Here is a 19,821-nt window from a genome sequence, read left to right as displayed (position 1 = left end):
ATAGGTAGTCAACTTGGGTTTTTTGTCACAATAGATGCACTGGGTGACTCATTTTCAATATTCATCACCAAAATAAATCAGAATTAACTGAAGAACATAGTTGGTTGCACTGACACTTAGATATTGACATAATCACTGTCTCCCAAAATTCACAAGGTTTATGTACACAGGCAAATAGAAGTAACTATTTTTGCACAGTCATCTACCATATTTTCCTGTGATTAAAATTCATAGCAGAATTTGAACATCACACTCTTTGCAAGATGCTTTTATATTTTATGTATGCAGCTATAATTATTGGCAATGTCAGTTGGCACTTGTCAGAAAAGCCATGCTCTTAGTAATAGTATTTCTGTCTTTTGTGAAACTTTCCAAATTTTTTTTCTTAGTTGAAGGGATATCTGTAGAATAGAAGATTAAAAGAAGCATAAAAATCCTGAACCATCAGTATAGTACAGCTTGTACAATTCATAGGTACTATCATATTTTCCTTTTCCAGGAATTGCCAATTAGCAGGAACAGTCATCTCCTGTGAAACTTACTGATCATCTTCATTATGTTCTTCAAATAGGTAATGATCTTTTTTATAAGATTAGGACCTGTATTTTCTCATATAGGCTGTTACCCTAGGTGGAAACAGCCATGCAAAAGAAATGCTGATGGCATTCCCTATAGCAGGATAATGAAGGAAGTCAGGCATTACTTGAAAAATATCAGGGGACACTAGCTCTTTTAGTTTAAATGAGAAGTGCACAATGGCTGTCACTATAAATACTGCTGTGATCTGGATAAACATTAAATAAATCATACAGTGCTATGCATGGCTCCAGGTTTGCTCCAGCCTTTTAAAAGTGCTGTCATTTGTGCCTGCATGCTGTACTCCTGACCAAGATCAGCTTTGCAAAATAGAATGTAAATAAAGGTAGGGCTAGAAATATGTGACTTACTAGAAAACTAAGTGAGAAAGACTGGTGATGTATATGGGAGAATGATATTTCTGATGATGTTCTCTTTCTTTTCCCTTTCTTTTCCCTTGGTTCATCCTGGAGATAGGAGTTCTTTCTGGTGTGCCTCCAGGAGCAGTACCAATCCAGCTCCAGGTGAAGCAGACTGGCTCCAGAGCAGCACCTCTCCCCCTTACAAAGTCCTGATAATCTGCAGTGTCTCAGACCCATCCTGGATCTCAGCCTAGGCTCACCCCAGATCTGTATCCCTGTACTCACAAAGATGTGAATCCAAGGTGAGCAGGAAGACAGCAGCACTTATCTTTAGGTGTAGGATGTTACCTCTGTGGGAGGCAGTATTCCTTATGATTACTTCACGACAGAGTGGAAGTCACACAACACAGTGGAAGTCACAGACTTGCAAAGGCAGGATCCAGCCTTTATGAAAGGTGGTTTCTCCTTGGCTCCTGTCAGCCCTCCAGCTCAGAACAAACAAGGATGCCTTGGCTGTCAGGGTGCCAGGTTCTTTCTGCTATAAAAAAGAAGATTTTTTTTTTATGCCTGGGTCCTTCTGAACTGGGACTGAAAACATTTTGAAAGCTTGAATTACATCTCAGAAGATATTTCTTCATTCAAGCAGATCACAACAGGGGGCAGGAAAAAAGTACTTGGAAGAAATTTTTTTTGGATGTCTGAACAGATGAAAGAGCTACATCCCAAGTGGGCAACAGGATACATTAGATACTTTTCACTTCTTGGGTCACATGCTGGCACAACAGACAGTACACATCATCTTGAGAAGTGATGAAATTTCTAATGAAACAGCTTCCTCTGTATTTCTTGTTCTCTCCACATTTTCAGAAGCTAAATTACCCTTTAATTATTTTCAATCTGGCTCATTTTTTGATTTCACACTTCTCTCAGAGCTATCTAGATTCTATCCAGGAACATTTCCAGTGTGCCTACAACCTCTTGTTGAATCTCAAATGCATTTTTTCTTCCTAATGATATTTACCTATACAGAACCTGATATAGTATTGACTTTAAAGGCATTTTCCCCACTTTCTCTTCCTAGGATGAAAAGCTCAACATTTAAGGAAGCTTGTTGACTACACTATCCTTGAAGGTGGAAAGTCCTTCCTACTGCACATTTCTACCTTTTTTACTTCACCCTAACTGTCTCTCTCCACTTTGACCCCAATATTAAATCAAAATGACTAAATGTGTGATGCAAATCATCAGATCACTGACATGTTTTATATTTTCCATACAAGTATGATGTTCAGTCATGACAGTGGTCTTGGACTGGGATGATTTTACAAAAGATGTTTCCAAAGTTTGGAAACTTTGACCAATAGACTATAAAGCTGCAAAACATAAGCACTGGTTTGTTTTGCTTTCCATTTTTAAGCCCTTGTGGTATCTTAGGTGCTGATAAAATGATAGCACATCATCTCCTGGCTCTCTTCTGTCTTAGGCCAGAGGATTTACTTTTCATATAAATAATATAAATAAAAATAGATGTATTTAATAATTGCTTTAACTGTGGAATTACAAATACTGCATAGCTTATAGAAAAACATAAAATATTTCCATTATGTTTGACATCTACTGTGTCTGCCCATAACCGGACACCAGCTATTCCTATTTACTCTAAAAAATTCTTACTTCTCCCTTAAAAAATGAATGTTAGCTGTAGTTCAGTGTGTAGGAGAGAACAAAGATTGGCTGTCCCCTCAAGGCATTTGGTAAGATAAGAAATAACCTTAAGGCAATATTGCGACTTTTGCAACTATTGCTGTTTTGGAGATGTAGGGTAACGAAGTCCATTCCTTCAGTTTTCGCTGCCAGGGGCAATCTGCCCACAGAGGACAGAGCTTATGTTTCACATTTCTTGTCTTCCATGGATAATGCTAGAAGTATGAATTATTTGATATATTAAAGGAAATCTCATACAAATCCCTATAGCCTCACAATTTTAAACTTTTTTTTTTTTAATAGGCAAGGAATATTAAGTTAATCACTTAAATATTGAGACATAAGGCTATTTTTGAACTTGTTACAGAAAGGAGGATGCAGTGTCCTCAAATTCCACCCCACCAACTGGCTGATTGGGAAAATGTGGTGGGCTTAGTAGTGCCATGTACATCTGCAGATGTAAAACTGCCATTAAAAAATGAGAATGCCTGACCAAGCAGCTAACCTTTGGGAAAAGTATAAAAAATTACTATCTTACTAGGGAAGTATTTCAAGGTTAGATCCCACAACACTCTTAAAGAAGATCCTGCCGTAAGGCAATTGTGAGCCTGGAACATGACCAAATACAAAACTGCATAGAGTGTACGTGGAAATAAAATATCTGGGATAAAAATTTGGGTTAATCTTATTAAATTTATCTCAAAGATGAAGAGGCAAATAATTTGAAATAAAAAAGTACATTGGGATTGAAATAAAAATTTGTAACTATAGAGTCTAAAAATTCTTTATTATTCTGCTAGCAAATGCATTCCTATACCTCCAATACAGCTGAACCCAAAATCATGGGGGAATTCATTGACAAGAATTATTCTTAGGGTTGAAAACATGGAGTAAAATTGTGCCTAGAACACAACATTAACCATTACAGGCTCCCTGGGCAAACTGTCTATGGATTTCTGAGACTATGAGACATATTGAAAGTGAGGTGACATTGAATCCCTTCTCTGCATCACTGTGAGCCCTAGGTAGTGGGAAGCTGGCTCAATGTTTTCAGAGAATGTGTGATAAAAGAGCATAACTCTCTCTACAGGGCTTATTAGTCACTTGCCACTAGTTTCCTGCTTGAGAATCACAACATTGTGTAGTTCGGGTGTAGCCTGCTAATTACTTTTCTCTTTTACTCATTCTTCCAAGTCTTAAAATAAACCCAAATGAGATGATGCGGGTCAATAAATGCCCAAATATTCACTGAAGCAGGAAATGTAATCTCATGGAATCCTGATTGCTCTAGAGACTTCTAAAAAAGAGTGGATGCTGTGCTGTGCATACCTGTTGAGGTTCTAAGACACAAAGACAAAAGGAATTTGCTTGCATCTCATTTATCAGGATTTGTTCCTTGTTTTATAATGCTGGTGTATAAATGTGACAATAGCATTAATTATTTCTGCAGACACAGATAATCATTAGAATTTATATTCCAATAGATTCAGATAATATTGCAGACAAGGCACAAATTTCTAGTATTAGTTATGTCACAGCTTAACATATTTGACATACAGCAAACATCCATTCAGGAACACAAAATAAAAATAAACATCTTAAAAATACTAGATACCTGTTCTGTCATGAGGAGAAGACTAACTGTGCTGCATTCTAAATTACTAGAAGTACATGATTAGGCACTGATGATTTCAAATATTGAGTTCAAGGATTTTCTGGGCAAGAACAGTGGTCCAAATTTGACTTAAGCTGTTGTCTGCTGGCTAAGTTTAGCTATGAAAAGAGGAAACTTAACAATCTTAGCTTACACTAAAATAGAATTTCAGCATAACAACTGAGAAGGGATATTGTTCAGTTAGTGTCTCATGAGAGGCATAATCAAGAAGTATGAGTCTCTGTACTCTTTCCAAAGGCACCTAAATTTGCATAATATCTGTGTGCAAATTTGTCCATATCTATACATGATGCAGGCATTTGTTTGACAAGTTGTCAGTCTGGAATAAATTGACTCACATAATCCCAATACAGTATTTTGCAACCCAGGACCACTGGGGATTAAAGAACAGAAGTCTGTGGGTGTAGAACTTCTGAATACCTGTAGTGATGAGAGACTAGCTACAGTAATCTCCATTTCTGCAAGGAGTCTGTCTGTCTCCCTGGTTAATGCATTCCCAGGATTTAAACTGCAGTTCCTGCTTCAGCAGCCCTCAACAAGTTACAAGAACAAGTACACCCACTTCTGATCTTATTCTACTGTTTTTATATCACCCAAGTTTTAGTCATCTTTTTAACTGGAATATTTTACAGCTATCTCAAGAGTTCCCTTCCCTTCCCTTCCCTTCCCTTCCCTTCCCTTCCCTTCCCTTCCCTTCCCTTCCCTTCCCTTCCCTTCCCTTCCCTTCCCTTCCCTTCCCTTCCCTTCCCTTCCCTTCCCTTCCCTTCCCTTCCCTTCCCTTCCCTTCCCTTCCCTTCCCTTCCCTTCCCTTCCCTTCCCTTCCCTTCCCTTCCCTTCCCTTCCCTTCCCTTCCCTTCCCTTCCCTTCCCTTCCCTTCCCTTCCCTTCCCTTCCCTTCCCTTCCCTTCCCTTCCCTTCCCTTCCCTTCCCTTCCCTTCCCTTCCCTTCCCTTCCCTTCCCTTCCCTTCCCTTCCCTTCCCTTCCCCTCCCCTCCCCTCCCCTCCCCTCCCCTCCCCTCCCCTCCCCTCCCCTGCCCTCCCTCCCCTCCCCTCCTCCTCCCCCCCCCCCCCCCCCCACCCCCCCCCCCCCCCTCCCCCCTCCCCCCCCCTCCCCTCCCCCCCCCTCCCCTCCCCTCCCCTCCCCTCCCCCCCCCTCCCCCTCCCCTCCCCTCCCCTCCCCTCCCCTCCCCTCCCCTCCCCTCCCTGTTGACTTTCTGAATTTTGCTTAGCATTAAAACACATTTTAGTCTCCAAAGGACACACACAAGAAAAATAATACAATGCATTTTGTTGATCTTAGGACACAATATAATAATGTCTTAGTTCTTGCTATCAAAAGGAAGTCAAAACCATAATTGGATAAAAATTCTCACAGTGTCAAAATTTTGACATTTGAGGCACTATTTTTTGTCTGTTTGGTAATGCAAAGTGATTCTTCCTCTTCACAGTGGTAAATTTAAAATTATCTAATTTGCTACTGTCTGTTTGAACTTTTCATTTCTCACCTTTCATGTCAATCAGGGAATGTAGAAAGGGAAATAACTTCTTGGTGATTGGACACACATAGCTTTAATCATCTGTCAGCTCCTGTAAATCAGCAGAAAGAACAGTCAAAGACAGTTCAAAAACTATAACCGAAGTGTTAAAGCTAGCCAGGTTTCTCTGATTGCTTGATTTAATGAAAAAAAAGATTAAAAAAAGATTAAAAGTGAAAGTAAAGTACACTGGGTATCCAAAAATGTTAAACACATAAGGGATGGTTTTAATGATCCTGGATGTAAAAGAATATCTATAACCTAATGGTTAATTAGATATTGTAGAACATATTGTGTGCAGAAATTTGAATAAATTAAGAATATAACAAATTATTTCCTCTACCTGGGGTTTTTGAATGTAGATACCGTCAACCCCATAAGCTGGATTCTCACACTGGATGCCCTCTCTGGGGCCACCTGAGGCCACACATTTCCATCCTCCTACCACCAGTCTAGCATAAGAATTAAGAAAAACAGCTTGACAGAAATTAAACAGAAATTGTGTTTGAAATAGGTGAGGCTTTCTGTATTCTCAATACTGTTAACTCTATAAATACATCTCTTTAAAACATGGTCAGGAAACCAGAGGCAGTGCTCACCTGCCATGCCTTGCTGCTGACATTTCCTGCCTCTTGGATTTTGTCATCTTGCTTGCACCATCCTGGCTGCAGAGCTCAGCCAGTGCTGGTGACAACCAGGAGAGTCAGGGAGCAGTTTTACTCTGTTGCCAAGCTATTGACAGCAGTATCTTATCTTATTTTGGCAGTTCCTTCTCTTCTCAAGGCCTTTTTCCTTCTCTTGATTATGCAACATTTACTTCCTTTTCAGATTCTGTAAATATTTGCTGATATTATTGTTTACATCGATTTTTGTGCCAAGTGTTTACAAAGTTGGATTTGTTGCCTTTTCTTAGTCTGTAAAATATTAGTGTCATTATTAAAGGAATTAAAATAATTTTCCTGAGGGACCTATAATTTTTTAAAAGTTCATGCCAGGAAATGAATTTCAAGTCAAAAGGCAATTAAATGAATCCTGACAATGCAATTAAATCTTTTTTTTTTTTTTGATGGGTAAATCCCAAGGAATTTGATGAGAAGCAAATAAAAGTAGTTATGAATTGTAGCTCCATTCTTTTTACAGAATAAAAAGAATGCAAATTAAGAGGCTGATGCAGTCAGGAGCAAAACATCTCACAACACCATCAGAAGAGAAATTTATCTTCATTCTTCAAGTAGATTTAGCTCCTTTAAAAATCTATTTAAGCTTCATAGCTTTTCCCCCATTGCTTTACTGTTCCTCTGTGGATCAGTGGAAACATTAGAACTGATTTCTCCTCTTGACAGAAGTAGTAATGAGATGCAATTCTGATAATATCAGTGATTGACAAAACAGAAAAATCATGGAAGTATGGTAAAGGTAGGGCCAAGTGCTCTTTTGTGTGGAAGCTCCTGAGTTACCTTACAAGTGATGCATGTGGACATTATTCTGTCTGTCAAACAAGCACAGAGACCTTCAGGATCTAGCAGAGTTTAAATAAGACAATGTAATGATTTCATGGGGTGCAGACAAAGTGAAGCAGATGAAGTTTTTTCAGTCAGAATATTTACATGCTTAGAAAACAAATGTCTGCAGTCTTTATTTACTTTAAAAAGTTCAAAGGGTGAAATGAGTGACAGAATGTGGTTGAGGCTCATTGTATTTATATTATTTCAGAGCAATCAAGATGGCAAATTCCAGATCCCTGGAACTTTACAGTAGTAAACACTTAGTCATAAATATTTTCACATACATTAAAATGTGCTCACACACCTCATGCACTGATTTTTGTGGCACTCTGAGGAAAAAAGAAGAACACTGCAGCTATTTCCCCAGCATGCACTTAGACACTGCATGCCACCAATCTTGACTGAGTGCAACCACAATAGTAACAGGTAAAAATAAACGTGAAACGAAACACTTTGTGGGGAAAAAAAAATCTATGGTCAATGATGTTTCATTATATTATTTGGGAAACAATACTTATCAAGGCAAAGTAGAGCAGGTATTGCTGTGCAAACAGTGATCAAAGGGGAGAAAAGTTAAAAGGCAAAGACTTCTGGCAATAGAGTTCTACCACATCAGTCTCTACCAAATAATTATGCAGATTATTACTTTAAAACCATATTGATAAGACAACAAATGAAGATACTATTCTACCTGCTGTCAGCATGTAAAGAGATTTTTAGGATCAGATTTTATGAACCTTTAAACTGTTTGAGTTTCATTATGAAATGATCAGCAATTTTGCTCAAAATGTACAAAATGGAAGAAGGAAGATTATTCCCACCAGTAATATATATTTTATAAATGGGTAAGCAGAAAACGTTCTCAACAAGCATTTAAGGAAGCATTATAAACACATACATAATCAAAATCCATTTACAATTTACATTTTATAATTATATAATTATATTTTATAATACAATTTAAATTTTATAATTTCTTTGAAATATATACACATATTGTAATTCTGTCTAGCAGTCAAATTTTGCAGCTGTGATTTTTTCCATAAAATGTCTATGTGTAATTGTAAATGGTGGATAATTTTAACAATCATTACAGTTTATTAGACACAGTTTAGTAACACTGCCACTGAATTCAGTAGATTTGATAAAATTCTAAGATATTGATTAGACTCTAGCAGTTAATGATATTTAATATGGAGGGGGTTCTATTTATTTAGTTTATCTTATTTATTTTATTTCACATTATTTCACTTTATTGTCTTTTAAATTCTATTCTATTCTATTCTATTCTATTCTATTCTATTCTATTCTATTCTATTCTATTCTATTCCATTCCATTCCATTCCATTCCATTCTATTCTAATTTTCTGTTTTATTTTAGTAATTTAACTGATCAATAGTTCCAAGTAGGCTCAGATTTTCATATCTAAAAACTTTCCATTTTCCTTGGCCATATTACATCTTATCAGTTAAATGGGCAAACCACAACCATGACTTGCACATCTCTCTAGGATAGGTGCTGCTACTTTTCATTCATTTTCTTGATGTTCAGAGAAAAAGCTAAAATCTTTTATTCCTTTAGACAAATTCGGGGCCTACCTTTCCTCAAGTTACAGAATCAATGAAGTTTGTATGATTCAATACGGGAAATGTTGCAAGGTTTTAAGTATTATTTCATTATTTATTTCATTAAGATGAAATGTTTGGAGTTTAGTAAGCACTTAAATAAACTGCTCCCTAGAGAATTTATTGTGCTTTCGGACAGCAAGCTCCCCCATTCTGAGCAGACACACTTGGAGCTATTTCCAGAGGCAGGAAATGCTGTAGGTAAGAAGGGGAGAGGTGGGGGAAGACATGGTCACTCCTCCAGAAGCCCTCCAGACAGAGGAGCTGTGAGAGTGGTGTGCAGAAAAGGGTGTGCTCCCTGTACCTCAGTGGTGATGTGCTCTCTGTTTCCTGTATCCCTCCATGTGCCAGCTGGGCCTGGTATGGTGGCTGCTCTTTGATCCTTGAGAGAGCTCCAAATACTGGTGTCTACATCTGGTGCAGGCCAGGAAGTGGTCAAAGAGAGTGGATACCAAGTGGAGTGGCTATCCAGATTTGTGCTATATCCCTGCAGGGACTCATCCAGGGCTTTGACAGGAGTAGAGGATATCCACCTGGGTGACTTTGCAGAGAGCAATACAACTGCAGGATGTCACCTATAGCTTCAGACTTCTCAGCAACTGAACTTTCTTTTATTTGCATTTATTTATAATTTCATTTTTATTCTCACAAGTTTTTAATTTCATTGCAATGAAAAGAAAAAGGATGCAGGGGTTTAACATTTGGAGTTGCAAATTTGGAGTCCTTTAAAGTTGTTAGCATTTTCTCTTATCATTTTCCCTGTTAGTATAAAGGGAAAAGAAGGAAATGGATTCAGCCACGGTACTGCTCAATAGTGTAACTACATCTGTCATGCTAGCAGCCTGCACCAGTACAACATACTTCATGAACAGTTACTTTGATGGACTGTGCCCCGTGACATTGGACAAGAGCAGTAATGGCAGGCAGTAAGTCCATCAAAAGGATTCACGCTGGAAAAGCTGCGGACCTTGTCAGAGGGTGACCTATGTGTGACGGCATGACCATTAATTTTCCCTTTTGTAATTTTTTCCTCTTCGTTAGCAGATTAGTCTTAATTAAACACTAGCTGTTAGATCAAAGGGAGCTAGATCAAAGAAGGAAAGCCCAATACATTTATGCTAAAGTACTTGGCATGATACTTTCCGAAAAAACATGTGAAAAGTGTTATCTGACCATACACTTGTAGCCAGAGCCTGAAAAATAGGAGCCTCGTCTTTATAGCTAGAGTCCTGCAGATTTTCTGTTTGGGGTTTTTTTTTTCAATTCACACAAACACCTCTTCCAGCACTGTATCAAATAAAGGTACCCACTTATTGACAATCAACCTGGAAGTAGTGCCCAGCTTCAACAATAAATACAAAATAGTCTTGGCCATGCTACAAATAAGCATTACTAGTTTAGGAGGCAAGTGAATTCAAAGATGATTAAGTGGAAATCTGCTCCAAGTTTTAAGAAGGATTTGACAAGAGAAGCAATTTTCCTTTGAGCTTGTATTCAGCTTTGAATCTCACTAGAACAGAGTTTTCATTTCACAGGCAGTCACTCACTGCACACCCGAGCTTTAAAATTTAATGAATTCATCCTTTGCAGGAGGTTCTGGCAATAGCTCAGATATATTAGTAAGTGCAACGATGTCAGTCAAAAAAAGAAAAAAGAAGTGCAAGCAGTGTCTTTCATTATCATGTTCATATTGATAGTTTCAAAGCTTCTGTGTTTTGAATTCTGGAACTGTTCTCCACTTTGAACAAAATATAACCATAAAAAATAAGGAAGCATATTAATTAATATAATTAGTATAATTAGGAAGATAATAGATCTATCTAATTATACAATAGTATATTAATGAATATACATATTTTAGGGAAAGTACTTTCATGTTAAAATAGCCAATGCAAATTTTAATTTAGCTGCTCTAAGAGGTAGCCACAGTCACACATGTAACAAGTTCCAATTCTGTTAGGGTTCCTCTTAACACCTGTGCTCGCACCACTAGGATTTACAAACATGCTGGGGGCAAGACCTGGGGTAACCTTATGAATAAAGCACAGCTGAAGGAAATAGGCTCAGCTACTGGGAATAAAAGAGGAGAAGGAGGCACCTAAAGCTTTGTAGAGAGCAAGGAAGCCTAAGAGAGATGGACGGCGTGGAAACTATGAGCAATAGTGTTGTGTGACAGAAGCTGTCCTCACTGCTGGAAAGGCTTTTTGGAAGGGCAGAGGCTGTCCCAGCACAGCTGAGGGGCTTCAGTCCAGTGGTGGGATGGTACTGCTGTGTTGCTTTCTGAAAATTGTTGGTATATGAACATGCATATAACTGCTTGTTTTAACAAGCACTCACAATCAAAGCACTCCTTGTATATCCTGTTGACTCAGACTTTTTTGTGTTATGCTGGGAACTGACAGGACAAAATAGAAGTCTCCTTGTCAGAATTGCTGTATAGGACATGTGAAGCCATTTCAAATGCTACATCTATTTGAGAGTCCTGATTTTCTTGATCAGAGATAGCTGAAATTGAGTTGTTTCTGTTCTCTCCTTGAAGTTACAATGACAAAGGCCATGCAGTTTTTAAAGGCTGAGTTTTATGAAGATACTCTAAGAATGTGGAGCTGCAATGAAAATGGACCAACACATGAGTCATTTAATATAGTTATCTTTTCCATTGTATTCTTGCTCAATGGATGATTTTCATAGATCCCACCAAACTATATGGTCTCTTGTGTTCTCCTTGGACAGGATGAGATCTAACATATCTGGGTTTTAGGTAGGTATCTTCTCTTCTGCATCTTAAGAGTGCCTTCAATGTCAGTCAGTGCTGTAGATACCCGGTTCCCTTTGCCTCTCCTCAGCCTGATGCCTGACACTTTACCAGAGAGGAGGTGCAACACCCTTGGAGAGTGAGCCACACCCTTCACTCCTGGTGTTGTGTCTGGCTGTGAACAAAGCAGCCTGTACCTTCCATCACAACACCTGTGCCATACAAATACATGCAGATGGAGGAGAAAACCGGTATGTTGATGCACTGAGGTTTTTCTATCTTTGTTTTGATCAGCTGTATTTATTTACAGTTACCTTTACCATCTTCTGGAGCTCACATCTGCTTGCAAATACTGGAAACTCATAACTTGTGTTTATAATTTGAAATTTTCCATGTTTTTATATTTCATGTTGCCTGATCTCTTCTCCTTTAGTCTTGCATTGAAACTAATAACTGTGAATAGAAGTATAGGAGACATAACTTGTAAATATAAAATTATGAGACTTGTAAGCTTGATTTAATTTCTTTATCAGAAGCACTAAGTGCTCTTTTTCTTGCCATGACACTTTTTATCAGGACTTTGAAGATGATACTGATAATTAGCACAAACGTGTGCCTGCTGGTAGCATGCATGAAGAAGAACTCAGCCCAGCAGTCTCCTAAACTAAGCAAATTTGAAACCAATCAATTATTCCTAAGTAGGAAGACAATTACTTTGCATAAGAAAAGATTAATGTAAAATGTAATTGTTGCTTTTATAAGCCAGGATTATTCATTATTTTGTATCTCATCAAGCTGTAATCCTAGTTACATAGAAGGTTACATGTCAGATCCACAAGCCAAATTTCTCCTATGGTTGCTCTGTTAAATTCAAATCATACACAATATCCTCTCTGTACAGAGTTTGTGCTGAATGAGCTCTTCCCAGACATTTCCTATCACCAGTACTCTGTATAAACTTAATTTTGTGTTCTGTCTTGTAAAAATAGTGCAGTTGGGTTGTGCATGTTTTAGCACTGAGCACTGAATGCCAACAGTTCCTTACATCATACATACCTACATAACAGCTTTCTTTTCTTATTTATGTTATTTAGGCGTGGACTTACCAGTTACTTACCTAAACACCAGATACTGTTGACTGTAACTAACTTGTGGAACTTTAAGTAAAGGATTATCAATATACAGAATATCTGAATGCAGATAATATTTATGGGGAGAATGAAACCTAATTCCATTATTTCTTCATAATGCAAACATTAGTTTGGGAAGTATGACAAGTAGACTCCAGGAAATCTTTCACAGATATACTTGTTATTTAATTGCAGCTAGCATGTGATAATTGAGAGCCGGTGTGTATTAAGAGTACATTTTGTACCTGTAATTTATCTATAAATCCACTAAGATAAAAAATACTATAAATCTAAATATTAGGTTTATTATAGAATATTATATATCTAAATATTAGCTTTAAATATGGAGCATACTCTTGCTTTTAGAATTCCAGCATTCTTGGGAGTATTGCTGCTTGCCTTGCCTTATCTGAAAATTGTGCTGAAAGCTAGTCTGTTTCAAGCCATTTTGTTATACATTTTCATTTATCTCTATTATCTTGCCTAGTTTTTTTGTCTTTATTAATACATGACACACTAGAGCACCTTTCAGTGCTGATTTATATTAGTGTCACAAAAATTGCAGCCTGCAAAAAGGAAATTCCTTCCTTCAGGAGGATGATAAATATCTACTTAAGCTTGTAATGACATTAAATGTTAATGTTTTTCCTGAAATGAATCAGACAGAAGAGGTGCTTAAAGGAAGTGTGACCCAGAAAGCACAACCAAGTGAAAACAAAGTGTCTTAATGCACTTCTTAAGGTATTCCTCAGTGTGAATGACACTTGAAAGTACCAAGCCACTTCAGAAAGAAAAGTGATGATACTTGCACACTACTAGCAGTAGAGAGTCTCTTGAAGGAACAGTAAACTTGGAGGGCTTTTTAAAATACCTAAGATTTGGCAAGAAAGGAAGGCTGTGAAAGAAAGATCATTAAATTAAGGGATTTTAAGGAAAAACAGGTTTAATATGGCATAGTAGATGTCGCTCTAATTAGGAACGGCTGGGTAGAGGTGACATAGACTCTCAAGGGAGTCAGAACAGGAGAATCTCTTAGTTTATTGCTTTAGGCTTGTCTTATAGACTAGTTCGTGGAAAGTACAGAAAGGAAACTCTTACTGGTTAGTTAACTGCTACATCACCATCAGTGGTCAGTGGTGCACACCACCTCCTGACTTTCTCCTGCAAGGAAAACAAGAGGACAGACAAACAGCACCTGGCAGTTGTTTTCTGTCTCTGAGGATTGTTTTGAAATCCTCCTATGAATTTCTCAGGCTAGCTCTCAGGCAGGACTGAGAAGCCATGGGGCCTGCAGTTTCTGCAGGCTCCCTGCAGCTTGCTCCAAAGCTAGCATCCATATAGTGGACACCTTGGTTTATTGTGCCGTGCCTTGTAATACTATGCACCTCTTTTGAAGAGCTCTTAGTGATCAAAATGGGTTTTTTCAGTTTTTCATGAAACTAAATTTTATAATAAACACAGTCTCTAGAGGCATTCAAAATGTCCTTGGATACCTAGCAAAAAATGATGTAGGTATATTTTTTTCAGATTTCTCCTAGAAGGAATCTCTGTGGGGACAGGGGTCTTAGGACCTTATGATAGTTTGATATATAGCTATGTAGCCAGTTAAGACTTCTTGACCTTCTTAAGAATTGCCTCACTTGGCAACAGTTTAAAATGTGAAAAAAAACTGTTTCTAGATCTGTGGTGGCTAGATTTCAGTCTTATCTGTCTGCCTTAATGACACATTATAGTGGCTTTGTTCACTGTCATAATGCACTGGCATGAATGCTTTCACTGTTTGGATTCTGTGAACAAAAATGCAGTCTTCAGATTTGCTGTAATGTGTGTGCCTGTGGTTTTTTGGTTTTTGTTTTTGTTTTCTTTTATTGTTGTTTTTTTGTTGTTGTTGTTGTGAAACTAGTCTGGGGAAGGAGCTATAAGCCCAGCAGCAAATCTTCCTTTGAGGAAATCTGGTAAAATAGCTCTTGCAGGAGAGCTGGGCTAAAGGTTTTGACAGATGTGATTACAGAAAGGCTATAGGATTAAGTTGTACCATTACTGCCAGTAATGTCTTAACTTGAGGCATTTAAAATGCTCATTAAAATTCCCACAACTTATAAAAATTCCTAAATAACTGAACTGTGAGGGTAAGTTTGAAATGAACCTACAATGGCTTCAGGACAGAGGAAGCATTATAAAGCAATGAACTGTGACTACATCCTGCTCTCCCTGAATTAAAAGTGCTGGCAAAATGCTTACTGTGCTCTTTCCACACATTTTCTGTATTCAAATTTTTGTCACATTATATGTTAATCGGAAATCTTAGGTGCAAGTAATTGCAGTGTTTGCGTGAAAAAAACTGTTTGCAAATTTTTATTTTTGCCAAGCTGTATTGCTTATTCTGTTGTGCTTTAAGCCTGTCCTCCAGAAACAAATGGGTTGCTAACTGCAGGAAGGTCTCTGGACTGATGTGACTCTGTACAGCAGAGGCTGATGTTTAGCTTTGTTTCCTCTTGGTACTTTATAATATGCAAGCTGTGGTAAGGAAAGATCACTCTGCTTCAAAGTTCAGGGGCACTGGGCCAGCCCAGCCCTCTTCTGAGAGTATTGCCTTAGGAGACCAGCTGGAAGCTGGTAAGGAAAAGAGGTTGCTTGGGTCAGGCAGTCATGGGATATGTGTGTACAAGGGCAGGGAGCTTTGGCCTGGAGCTGGACACCTCTGAGTTAATGAAATTCTCTGAGAAGTCACAGAACAATCCAGTTGAGCTCTGTGGCTCTCACTTGAAAGTGGTGAGACAGAGATTGAAAAGCCTGGAGAAAACAGGGCCTCTAAACAGCAATTATCTGATGAGGATTTTAAGTGCCATCATAGTTGGGCCATCAACCTGCCATGGTTCTATCCAAGATGGAGGTGGAGGAAACAATTGGTTAAATACAACTAAGGAGAGTGAGAAATTATAGAAAAGCAAGGGCTGAAGGCTGCTCAACATCAGGTATGATTATTCCTAGCTTTGAATGCTTTGACTAGGGAAGACTTTTTATTGGCACAGATAGACACATCCAAACTCAGAATTGAGGTGATTATTAGATGTGCTGGTGGTAGATAGCCCTCTTGAGGGCAAAAACTGCCTACAACCTTCTTCTAACACTAGCAATAACTTCTACTAGCTTTGACCAATGAAAATATTTTCATATAGATAAATTTATCTAAATAATTAGATAAATAAATAAAAAAGTAAATATTTTCACTAGCAATGGAGTCATTTAGCAGAATGTTTACCTTCATTCTGCTAAATGACTCCATTGCTAATGGAAATACATACTATTACAAAACACCTAAAACTGAACAGGCCTCTATCAGCTTTTTAAATACAATGTAAGGCTTCCTGTTCTCTATTCTTAAAACCAAAGAATGAAACCCCTGCATCAAGTGCTACTGGAGGGGAAACAAATACTTAAGGCAGTGTGTGCTCTACAGCCTAGATAAACACTTATTTTGCACTGTTTTTGCCTGAAGCGCTGCTTGGTAATGACTTACCTTGAGGCTTTTTTTCTCTCTAGAGTAAGACTCCTGGAGCAAAAATGTAACTATTAGAAGACTAAAACAAAGCTTTCCAACTTTGGAACTTCTTAGCTAAGGTTTCTTCATTACTCTGTATACTTGTGATGCATTTTTAAAATGCAAGGCAGAAAGGCTAAATACAAACCAGAAAAATATTCCCTATTTCATTAAAGTACTTCTAGAGGGACCAGCACCGTGTAACGTTATTAAAGTTACTAATCTCAAAATACACAGACCTCTGTTAACACACAGTAAAAACATCCCCTGAAAATACAGAATGATGCTTCTTTGGGCATAGTACATTTATTGTGTTGCAAAAAGAAATTTGGGGTTGTTTATTCATGTCACCTATCTGGTGCATAGTAGTATAGCTAACTGGGGTAAATGGTGAACAAGGAATTTAAATTTTTAGCAGAGGTAACGTAAAATTATAAACAACTCCATAAAGCTCTGTTCTTCTGTCTCTATATGACAATGTCAAAGAAACAGACTTGAGTTGCTTGACCTACCTTTATGGATGATGAGGGTTCAGTTTGCCACATGACAGACAACAAGCTCTGAACTTGAATAGCTCTTAGCGTATGTAGCATGTATCCTTCAGAGGAAAACATAGTGTTCCTGTTCATACACAGACTGAGCATAGGGCAATGTCTGCTCTTGGATTTGAGATGTTCTAACAGGAAGGCTTTTCATTAAGAACTCCTAATGAGGCATTCTTTTGTGTGTGAATCTGTAAAATGAAAGATATGGGGCTCAAAATAATCTAGGACAGAAATATAGGGGAGTAAAAAACCTCCAAAGCTTCAACAAGAGTATAAATCTTCAGCTCACACTAGAGAATACACCTATATTACATTTTTCTCTTGAATATAGTTGTTCAGTATTACCAAACATAGAGAGCAAAGAGCTCAAAGAATTACTCCCAGAGTTTCTAACATGTTCAAAGGACATTTAAAATCGTTTAACAATGAGGTCCTGAATTCGTGTGTGACTCTGCCTGATGAGACACCTGCAGTTATGTGGAGGTCACTTCCAGGTCCTTAACAGACCACTGAACCTTGTTAATGTCACTTAACATCACTGTGGACAGATTTATTTGGCTTTTCTGAAGAATATCTGGAGTTAAATTTAATTAAAAAAAGAATATTGATGTTTTTTGGGTTTTTTTTTACATTTTCTTTGCAACTTCACTTGCAGGGTTTTGCTTCTATATTCCTATACTTTGATCCTTAAGTAGGGATTTATTTATTAAAAGTTTTTAGGTGTTCACTGCTGCAAATACGAACTAGTGAGAAGTGCCTTTAAGTTTTTTAGTACCATACTCCTGCTTATTTAGAATCTGAGTTCCTTTAAGAGACAGTGCTTGCTTATCTCTACCTGTACCTTGAACTGCTCAGTCTTTGGGATGTGTAGATCAGAACTAATTACAGAACTCAATAGGAATCCACAGAAATTTTGTGTAGTTGTACTGTTGTCCCTTCGTTACCCAAACCCCTCTACTGATGACACCAAACATCTCTTTGGCTGCCAGCACACACTGACAACTCAGCTAAAATATGCTCAGTTACGACCATGTCTTTTTTGTGAGTGTTAGCTAAAGAAGGTATGATTTTTTTTTTTTTCCCCCTCTAGATATATTCCCAAGTTTTTACCCATCAAAACATCCCAGTTTTACCCATCACCCAGTTTTACCTATCAAAATTTAACACTTTTCTCCCTCTCATCACAGTGCTGTGAGCTAATCTGTAACGCAGGCTGCTCTCTGTATATGCATTCTCTACACATCACTGATGAAGATGTATTCAAGTGGTCCCAGCACCAGTTTTCAGGAAGGCTGTACTTCTGACTTTACTGCTATAAAAAGTGACCATTGAGTCCTATCCTCTTGGTATCTTTTAACTGGTTTTCAAGTCATGAGAATGACATCTCTTCCAATTCCATATGAGGTTCTTTATTAAATCCTTACCAAGAGATTTTTATCCTTGTGCTTTTCAGACACCATTTTAGCCACCTACAAGCTTTGTGAACTTAAATTCTCCTTTATACATGTCCTATACCTTTTTCAGATGACTATGTTTATCTTAGCTCTCAGTAAGATTACTCTTTATTGCCAACTCGACCATCCCATCAGGACTGGAAATTGTTCACTGGTCTGTAGCTTAGCTTCCCCTCTAGACTCATTTTTATAGGTGACAGCTGTGTTGGCAAGCTGTCAGTCCTCTGACACAGAGGCAATCTGTAATGATAGGTGAAGGCACCTTGCTCAGCAGCTCTGCAATCTCATATGTGATTTCTTTCAGAGCTCTTTGATAAATGCCATTTGGTCCCAAGATCTTACCAGCACCTAGCTTATCTATTTAAAACAATTACGCAGAATATGTCAGACCATGTTGACCCAAATCTTCTGGCCTAGTTGTTACAGAGAATTTGGCTTCTATGTCATAGTCTTTATCAATATCACTTATTCTTTTGCCATCAACTCTCCCACTGGTTCCATGCTTTGGGTGTATTTTAAGAAGTTTGTGCTACCATGATGAGCATAATTTTCAGATTATTTTTTAAAATCTGTTGTTTTACACTTGACCTGTGTGCTGCTGTGGTTTTATTTATTTTTGAATTGTGGCACATATTTTATCTGTGCTTCTAATGAATTATAAACTGCCACCAAGCTGTTTGTAGGTGTCTTGGTTTTTGCCTATTGTTCTTTCGGGGGGAGGGAGTAAGTTAGTTTGCATTATTAGCTACTTTTATTTCTGATATACTCCACCTTATTTCAGATTTCACTTTGATTATCCTGTCTTGCAACAGCCTTTACCCTATAGTGCTGTTACAGAGTAGCTGTCCCATGAATACCTCTTACGTATTATGTTAGCACCTATGCACTACTCAAGCTGCTGCTTTTGATTTGAATACTATTTGAGATCTATTACTTTTTCCAGCAGGCAGTCATGTGTCACTGGAATGCTTTATCTGATCATAAGCTGAAATATTTAGTCTCATTAGCATGAGGTCTTGAGATCCCTCACTATTACTTGCTGTCTGAAACTAGTAGTTTTTCTTCTTTCACTTTCCGGTCACTGTTGTCATCTTGATCAAGTAGCACAGTTCTAATTCTTTTTTTAGAAAACAACTTCCAACCATGGAGACCTACTGCTCTGCTTCTTGTTTTATCCTGTAAGATGGCAGTGTTTTGCACTCTATGTAATCTTTCTTATACAGCCCCACTTTGCCACCCGCATATCCAACGGTGCCATCCTTAAGTCATTAGGCTGATAACTGTCCTACTAATTTATTTATTTTCCTACTAGGGCTTTGAATGCTTTTTATACCAGGGCTGTTGTTCAGTACCATACAATTTAATTTTTCCATCCCTTTCTCAAGCTTCTAGCACTGTCATAAAGCTCTTGCAAA

The sequence above is a fragment of the Pseudopodoces humilis genome, chromosome 6 (assembly GCF_049639895.1).
Source record: "Pseudopodoces humilis isolate 2021_Gansu_Grassland_sample_001 chromosome 6, ASM4963989v1, whole genome shotgun sequence".
Lineage (NCBI taxonomy): Eukaryota > Metazoa > Chordata > Aves > Passeriformes > Paridae > Pseudopodoces > Pseudopodoces humilis.
This window is presented reverse-complemented; position numbering follows the sequence as displayed.